Genomic DNA, 8,027 nt, shown 5'->3' with positions numbered 1-8,027 from the left:
AGGCTTCAACATTTCAAGTTTACACTGGTTCTCTGCCAATTTTATGTTTGGTTGATGCATGCAACTATAGGAAACTAAATGCTTTTATTGTGGTTGTAAGTTGACTACCAAATGGATACATTGTGGAATTTTTTTTGCCATTGGAGATTTATGCTTTTACATGCCTAAGAATGGCACATGGTTATAGTTTTAGTCCATTTGACATTTGCATGTTGGTAACAATTTTTTTTAAATTTTATTTGGGGTGTGACTTGACCCATTAGTGTGTTGCTGCAAAAATTTTAGTCCATATTTTCAATTCCATCCCCAAGTGATTCTGCAATAGTTAAAATGATACTAGTGTACCATTGCAAAAATTTTAGTCTAAATATTCACTTGCATCCACAAGGGATTCCATGGTAGTTAAAAATGACTTGTCTTCAGGACATTCATGTGTTTTTTCAATTTTATAACATTGATGTGTTTTTCCATAACTTGAGCATCCAAGGCAAGGCCATCATTGTTGTAATGAGGGAAAGTTCATTCTATATTTTCTTTTACCATCCAACAAGATGAAATTATAACATGGATTTATAATTATAACATGGATTGTGGAAATTTGATATCACTTAAAGATAATAGTTAAATCAAAAGATACATTTCTCTGGCCTTCCCCACATTTATTACTCATAAGACTAGATCTCAATTGGCTTTATACTAACATGTAGTTAAATGTTGGATGATAAATTATACATTTTTTAATGGGAAGATAGCTCAATACCTAATCAATTTGAAACTTTGATACAATATTGATTAACAATAAACTTTATCACTGTTCAAGTCAAAAGTTTATCATTTGCAATATTTCATTGTCATATGATTTATGATCTTCTTGTTCATGTTTAAATTCTTCCTTCTCTGTTTTGCATCTAAATAGTTATCATATATTATTATTACAAACATACAACAATCTGAAATTGAAAACAACACATTACATTAGCAAACTTTATCACTATTCTTGTTTTAAAAAAACTTTTCATGACCCATAATTTCAGATTTTCTATAAATATAAAAGTGTAATTAAAAATTAAGTTTGATAACCAAGTACCCCCATCCCCTATTATGAAAAATAGTCGTACCAATACCAGTACTGGTACTCTAAGTACCTAAAGTACCCTCGTCCCTATGCAACCTTGATAATAATATAACATTCTTCAACTATCTAATTTGTACAATTTCAATAAGGTTTACCATGGCCGAAGAATGGGTAGGAGGAGCATCCTTGTGGCCTCTATCCCGCGTTTGATCCATATCATCATGTGAAAAAGATTAAATATAAAAACTTCAACCCATTGATCTTAGCAAAAAAAAAAATTAATAAAATGGTATGTAGTACTTACCACCCTCATGATAGTAACTTTGTTTGTATCTATGTGATTTAAATGGTAATCTATTAGCAGTTCTTCCCCTGCACTTATTGATTTTATTGCACATACAAAAACTTGATTCCCCTCATGCGCCTCAAAAAATGTAATTGGGTTGCTTATTAGTTGAGGAAGGTCACGTACTATTTATAAATCTTGTAATATTACCTATTGCTTTTGGTCTCCCATCAATGTACATAGCAAATCTTTTACTTTGATAATTTTCTTTAAATTGTATATCATTTTTTGATAGTGCATACCTATGCATACTATTTTTATATTGAACAATCTGCATCCAATCATTGTAATTGTTACAAGGACTAACATACTTCATCAATTCAACAACTTTTTTGTAACATACCTTTATCCTATCCATAGAAAATAGGCCCAAACCATGTAATGAGCATGGAGCTATGTGATATATCCTCTCATTAACACAAAAATTAGTGTTAATTGGAGGTAGCTCATTAGGTGCCCATTCTTTCTCAATATGTGTGTACCAAAAGGGCACCTTGATGTTGTCTTTGCTCTCATCATCATAAGAACATGACCCCCCTTTAGCAAAGAAAATTTGCATGCATTTATTAAATTCTTTTCTAATCTTTCGACCTCTACTTGATCTCCCCATTTTAGTCATAGTACATGTAGAACTTTCATCTACCATTCCCTCATTTCCCTCATTCTATGTAGATAGATTTGACAAGTACCTATTTGGTAGTCCCTACATTCCATAAAATGAGATGTTATCATGTCCTCGCTTCAACTACTAGAGAATTTTGATAATAATTAAATAATAGATATAGAATAATTAAGTCGTGACCCATGCATACGATTCTGCTTTGTCTATACGTGAGAGGTATAAAATGTGCTAAGTTGAAAGTGATTATATAATTACATGTCTTTATGGTTCTTCTTTTTTTATTTAAAAAAGAAGAATATAAGAAAATTATGTCTATTTATTGACTTATACTTGTTGATCCATGTCACTGTGCACAATCCTAGCCAAAGAGGTTAAATTTCCTACATATGTTAATCATTTATCTTAAGTTAGCTACAAATAACTTAGAATACAACATGAACATTTCACTCAATTTATTTTAGGACACCTACATGTGAAATGATTAGAGCTTACTAGAGTCATGTATATATTAAAAAATTTGGACATGTTATACTTAATGTTTATATCTGCACATATGGTTTTGAAAGAAAAATTTGGTGCATGTTGTACTTAAAAATCAGAGCTTATTAGGATTCATGTATATCTTAAAAAAATTGGACATGTTATACTTAATTTTTATATTTTCACATATGGTTTTGAAAAAAAAATTGGTGTATGTTGTACTTAGCAATCAAAGCTTAGTAGGAGTCATTGATCACATACCTTGTATATTTCAATCATGTCATTGATCATCTTCTTCATCTATCTCATCATCATCATCATTAGCACCACTATCATCATTTTCATCATCACAATCATCAACACCATCATCACCATTATCATCATCATCATCATCATCATCATCATCACCAGCATTATCATCATCATCACCATCATCTTGATCTTCATCATCTTCTTCATCATCATCTTCAACATCTTCTTCTTCCATAACATTACACTTTATCAGCCTTCCTCTTGGTTCATGTCTAACAACAAATGACCAACCCTGTTTATGTGGAACCTTTGAGTATGTGGAGCCTTTGAGTAAAACACTTGCTCACCTTGGTTTGGAAGAACATGGGGCTCATCTCTAACTGGCTCAAATGACCTTGTATTAATCATTGTAAACCCATTATCATGTTCAATAACAATTCTATTTGGATCATTTTGATTCAGTTGTAGCCTGTAACATTTAACGATGAATGAAACTAATTTGGAGGAGTTAAAGTCGCACTCAATTATATCATCCAAGATGCCATAGTATCAATTTTGAGATTGTTGAGGATGTATGTCATTTCTAGATGATATATTAGTGACCTCAAAAACAACAGTTATCCCAAAATCACAAGTTTTCTTAGTGTCATCCAACTTTTTATGCAAAATTTAAACCCATGATAGTACATAGCTTTGTGGTGCTTGACATTCAATTTTTGAGGTGTGTGATAATTATTTGCATGGTGAGTTGATATGAAACATATGAGTGATGATCATTAATAAATTTGTATGTACATCTCCACCTCTTAAACCCTTTACTAGATCAACTACCATCGGCATAACATTGGAATCTCCATTACAATGAGCTTTTGTAACCAATGAAGCAACACCTTCCCATGTTAATGAGCAACCATTTTGTTGACATCATTCAATCCATACCATCATCCAATCAATATTATTTACAATATACAAATTTATTACATCCCACTCTTGACCAACTGTATTAAAAAAATACACCAATTATAAATAACTTATAGTGAAGATTTATAAGAATTAATTAACCACAATAAAATTTTATATTTACCTTTCACTTTCCTCAATCTACCTTTGCCCATCAAGTGCTCCCCTTTGAATTTGTTAATGGATTTCAAATCCCAAATACGATCTACATGGATCTTTGCTGCAAACTTAAGAAAATATTCACTAATGTACACCATGATTAGGTATACCATATATCCCTCCATTATAGAACCCTCAAGATGTGCTCTCTATCAAACCAAGCCTTTCAAAAAATTCAAGTGCCTCTCAACTATCCACATTGACCTAGTTGGTGTAGGTCCACACAATTCAATCTCCTCAACTTGATATATGAGGTAGTGTTCTTGTGCATTGAAAAAAGTTGGAGGTAGACACTTTTGCATTTTGCACATAAGATGAGGAATTTTTCTCTTCCAATATTTTATATCTTCTTTATTGATTTCTGTTGATGGCAACCACCTCATGTATTTTCCAAGATCATATATAACTTGTTTGACACTGTTCTCAAAGTGGTGTGTGAGAGATAGAGGTAGAACATACTGCAATATTTATAAAATGAGATTATCAATATTTTATAAAAGAATGCAATGAAAACTACATGTAGTATAAAAATATATAGTGCATACAAAATAACATGAATTACCTTAATAAATGTATGCCAATCATGTGTTTTCATCCCTGACCAAAATTTACTTTTCTTTGATATGAGATTGTTTATGTTCACAACAAATTTTGTGGGAAATCATATTTTTTTTATGACTTTTTTTATAGCATTGCTCTGCTGCTTCGACACTAACCAACTAAGGGCAGTTGTATCAATCTAGTCTCAATTTTTATTTGATCAAATGAATTTTTTCATTGCATGGTTGGATTCTTCAGTGTCACTACAAATTTTAACAATTTTGTCTTTGTCATGTCTTCCATCCAAGATTTTCCATAATGTCTTTGTTACATTCTTTCCAATATGCATAGGATCAAACAAATACACGCTTGGGAGTTGCTCGTAGTATGGAAACCTACTAAATTGTGTAGGATAACTTTTTACTCCTTTTGGAAGTTGGTCGTTAATGTCTTGATGACCTTCAGAAGCATCAATTGCATCATCAGTAAACAAAATCAAAATATGAATTTCAAACAAAAAACCATCAGATGGAATGAAATTACCTCTACAATTTTTTTTATTGTATTCCAACTTCCATAGGTGAGGTGTCATTCTCTATGGCTTTGATGTAGTCTCTTCTTTCCCATTGAAAAGATAGTTTTTTGGTAATTCGGTACTTATGATTTTTATGGAGAAAGTGTCTATTCTCATCGAACACCTTCTTTCCTAAACTTTTTGAATGATGAGATTTCCTCTTTGGACCACAAACTAGACATGCAAATTGTCCCTTTGTCTAAAGACCTACAAGATCATGTATAATTGGATTAAATACATTAATTTTTTGTTAGCACTATAACATACCAAAAAAGAGGTGTTAAGAAGAGAACATACCACAAAAATGTGTTAGCCCAGGGGCATCATGTATTGTCCATACAAGCATTACATGGAATTGAAATTGTCTCTATTCTATTGGTCTAGAGATGTCATACATAGTGATCACATTCCATAACACCATCAACTCATTGACAAGGGGCTCAATATATACATTGATATCTTTAACTTGGTACTTGCCTAGTTGAATGAACAAAAACATTATATAATTATTATGACCATTTTAATGGATTATTTATAATAAAATAATTTAGATTACTATTAAATAAAACAGTACCTACAATAATCAGTGCCAACATTGTGTGCTCCCTCTTTATGTTCATCCAAGGTGGAATGTTATTGTTACAGGCCACACCGAGTAAGTAGATCTCATCTCTCCAAATGGATTGACATCGTCCGCTACCAATGAAAGCTTGAGATTATGAGGTTCTTCCTTAAAGTGTGGCCTTTTTTCTTCTATTTCCTTAAATTTTAAACCATCTGTAGGCATTCGCATAATCATCTTGACTGCTATTGTGTACATGGTAATCCATAAAATGTGTTAAGCTATTGCTACTGAATAATTGTTGCAAACGTGGAATAATGGGAATAACCAAAAGAACCTTGTGAGGCACCTTTTTTGTTATTCGATCTGATCAATATCTACTAATATGACAAACAGGGCATTGTGTTGCAAATTCATATGGTTTATAATATATAATATTATCATTTGGACATGCATGTATTGTTTGATACTCCATTCCAATATCTTTCATAATGACAATTAATTCTCGGTATGAGCGAGGTAGAATGTTTGATGGTGTAACAGACACTCACCTATCAACCTACAATAAAATATATAATTTGTTAATATAAAGAATATTAATTGCTATACAATTCACCCAATGTTAATTGTAAGGGAATTACGATTAAGAAAACAAAAAATGATGACATACCTTAACATACATGTCATTGCTACATTGGATAAACCATTCATAACCTTCAAGTTCACCAACAACAGTACAATGACAAGAAGAGTTGTTTGGGAGCCTTTGTATAAGGGCTGGTGTGCCTTCTAAAGTATAGATACATCAAGGCCTATATCAATATCATCATCATCATCATCATCTTGATCATCATGATCTTCTTCAATTGGATCATTACCTTCTACTTCTATATTTACACCTCCATGTTCCCTCATTTTGAAATCCACATTCTCCAAATTTTCATGGTCCATAATATGAAACCTAGGGTGGTTGACCTATATCAAAATGATGGCCTTATATTAACCATGATCATGATGTCATCATCAAATCATGTCTTATGTATTTTATAAATTATTAAAATACATACCAATGGATGAAATTCATTTCCCCTTCAATGTGACCATGTTGCCTACAATGTTCCTCGACTGTTTTGATTAGATATCTTCGATTCTTTAAGCCCTTACAAATTTTGCAAGGACAATAACATTTTCCATCACCTTTTCTTTTTAAGTTAGACAAAAGTCTAGCAATTGTCTCCCTATTTTGTTGTGTGTTGATATTGTCAGACATGGTCTTTCTTGAATGGAATGACTTGTTGGTGGAATAAGGATGATTTGTTTGCAACTTGTAGATTCTATATCAAGTGTATTAAAATAACATTTAACATTAATAATCAAGACACCTTTTGGTAGGGCGATAGTTAGATTGAAAACAATAAACAAATCTATTAATATTTAACACTCATTAATATTCACATTATAAACTAATCATATATTATCTAACCTTGCATTATTTCTCCTCAATTATTTTACAAGACCAATTAGGAATATCTTCATATCACCACTAATAATATAATCATTGCTTATGGTAGGGACACGTATCAATCAACAATACATGAAACAAATTAATCTATAATGAGAACAGGGAAAGTATTAATAAATAGAAATATCGATGATAAAAATCAATGTCTCTACCAGAAAATACTCCAATGTATGGGCATCTCAATTCACATAAAATTCATCTCTACCAAAATAAGTGGAAGATTATACAGAGGCTGTTGAAAGAGCAGGACATGCACACGTCTATAAAGCAAGAAGATTGGTGATTGATATAAATTGACAGGAGGCACCCATGGCATATTGCATTGAGCACCACATTCATAAACACATCTGTCAGATATTAAGCTGATGAGTGTGTATACCGTCACTAGCAGTATTTCCATGCATCAACATGATCGGGCCTCACTTCTAGTTTATGTACTCGATTATACATTGTTATTGTGTTGTTATACTAGCCAACATTATGGGGCTTACATTATCAATTTTCCTTAATGACTCACAATGTTTGGGTAATAATCCATGATTTATTCATAATGATCATGAAGAACAAATAAACTGGTTATGAAAGGTGATGACTTTCCACCATGTCTCTTCATATCCCAAAGCACATATTCATAGAAGTTGATTGACTCTCCAAAGGTAGATAAGAAGAATTGATTTTTTAAATTATATATTCCCTTTGTGGAATCTCTCAACTATAGAGAATTGAAGGTTGCAATAGCAACTGCTTGTGCAAGCAATACAATTGTATATTAGAGACAACATCCATTGAAGAGCATATAACATCAGATACACATTAGAGATGATTCCTATAACAGAGGCAATAACATATATATAACATCAAAATATCAGAGATAGCATATCCCTGCCTGAGATCATCATTATCCTATAACTTCCAGCATATACTGAAAGTAACAA

This window comes from Cupressus sempervirens, chromosome 3, assembly GCF_028749045.1.
Source record: "Cupressus sempervirens isolate cs-2001-9-10 chromosome 3, ASM2874904v1, whole genome shotgun sequence".
Lineage (NCBI taxonomy): Eukaryota > Viridiplantae > Streptophyta > Pinopsida > Cupressales > Cupressaceae > Cupressus > Cupressus sempervirens.
This window is presented reverse-complemented; position numbering follows the sequence as displayed.